Raw genomic sequence first — 2,214 nt, 5'->3', positions numbered from 1 at the left:
TGTGTAGGAGCAGGTTCTTAAGTGTGTTCTTATACTTTGAAAATGCTCTAAAATATTTTAACATCTTTAAAATGTTTTATTTAGGGTATTTACTTTATTAGAACCTCATAAACTAAAATTCAAAAGAGACTGTTTTCTGTACTACTGGCTAAGCTGACCACATTTATTCCTCTTGGTATCCCATAAGTAATTCCTATCATCCCTCTGTAAGCATGTACACAGAAATGTATATAAACAGTATCTCTGTAAGCTTAACAGGAGGAGCTGAAGCTGTAGAATGGCAGTCAAATCAGATTTTCCTCAGTGTTTTACAGCATTCAGAAGACCTGTTACAAAGTGCAAACACTATCTTCCTTGCCTATTGTCAAATTCCAGAGAAAAGTGCATCAATTTCTGAGCGACTGTAATTGTTATGGAGCAAAGCAATCATCAACCACTCACTCCCAAGTTACTTTAACAGTATTTGCAAATTGCTGTTAAATATTAATTTCATGGCCTCATATTCCATGTATATATAATCTATACAAAGAATGTAAGAGTGTGCATATAATATATACAAAGAATTTGTGTCTCCCCTAACCCTGCCTGGTTGCAAACTGTGGGCTTAAAAAAAAAAAATTTAAACCAACACCCCCGTCCCCCAAACAACAAAACAAACAAACAAAAACAAAAAGCCAACCAAACAAACCAAAACAACAAAACAAAAAACCCCTAAGTTCCTTCTAAAACTGCAGAGCTACCATCCAGATCCATGGGGTGAGGGGCAAAGCAGAACAGTAGTGCACTTTGAGTTTGGAACACAAGGATGCTACAAAATATCCCAAGAGAAAAAACCACCACCAGTCACTTCGAGGAACAGGTCATGCAGCTTTTATTTAATTTTACCTTTTTTGGTAAGCAGGAGGATTTTCTTTCAGTCAGACCATTCACATACTTGGACAGTACAGATTGCAGTGAATTTGATGGAGATCTTGCAACATTAGAAAACTTTTCTCAATATACATCCATTTAAGCATTGTCTTGTAAGTCAGAATGAGAGTGCTAGAGCCAAGTCTGCGCACTGCACTCCGGGTATACAAAGCATCGCAGCAGCACAAGAGATGCCCGTGCTGGGCAAAGTACAGTGTGTTTTACATAGTGCAATCACTTTTAGAGGAGAAACTCTAGGAAGGCCACATCTATTTTTTTTTTTTTAATCCTATCAAGTTTACAAATGCGAGGGGGGTAGAAATCAAACCTCTGACTTAATTAACTTTTGTACAGGTAGGTTTTGTGTATAGGCACATGCTTTAGAGAGGAGCTCTGAATCTGCTCTGTAATCACGAGAAAGACATATTGCTTTGTGATTCAGAAAGTGTCATACCATCTCTAACCTTCCTAACACTCTTGCCAGAGTTGTTAATCCAGCTGTTTATGGAGTTCCTAGAATACGCTCTTCCCTCTAGTATAAATCCCCAAAAGAGAAATTCAGGTTGCTATTGACAATGATTACAGTTATTCTTCGTACAGTCATTAGACCATACCAGGCATTGCCTCTGAATACTCCAGTCCACAGTGAAAACTCAAATTACCAGAGACATGGAGGCTCTTGCTTTTCTGTTACTGTCACTCACCAATATGAAAAAACCCAAGTCAGACAATGAACTGCTACAGCAAAGCATCACTGGTAATATTCACCTAATACAAAAAAAAAAGAAAACTCATGACACTACATGTCACGGTAAGCAACTTGTTAAAGATACTGCAAAGTGATTTGCCTAGTAAAATCTTTAAATGTACACTGTGCTCAATAGTTCAAACTACACGTAAACAAAGGGCAGCTCCCTGCAACAAGGTGTAAATCAAAACATTATAGCACCAGCTCCCAGCACCAAGGAGTTGCCCACTGACCAGTTCTAGTGTACAATGTGTAGTGCTCGCTGAGGTTTCTGCTACACAAGAGCCACAGTGGGACAGCTCTGCCTGCCCATTTTTTCCTGACATTTTCTTACCAAGTGTTCACAAATTACATTCCTCCCACGGAGAGCAACAACGAGATTGTTACAGTACCAAAAAACACTGACAGGGAAATGGCACCTGAGGGGAAAGTAGGTACTGCATACCTGAATCTGAATAAATGGGCATGGAGGAAACATGATGTCTGTCATCTGAGCAACCCTCTCCCTAACAGAGCAGATCCAAAAGAAGCTGCAGACTGTAAGAAAAGAAACACAC

This window comes from Empidonax traillii, unplaced genomic scaffold (assembly GCF_003031625.1).
Source record: "Empidonax traillii isolate 1590-97213 ecotype Southwest subspecies unplaced genomic scaffold, ASM303162v1 scaffold3:size4013460, whole genome shotgun sequence".
Lineage (NCBI taxonomy): Eukaryota > Metazoa > Chordata > Aves > Passeriformes > Tyrannidae > Empidonax > Empidonax traillii.
This window is presented reverse-complemented; position numbering follows the sequence as displayed.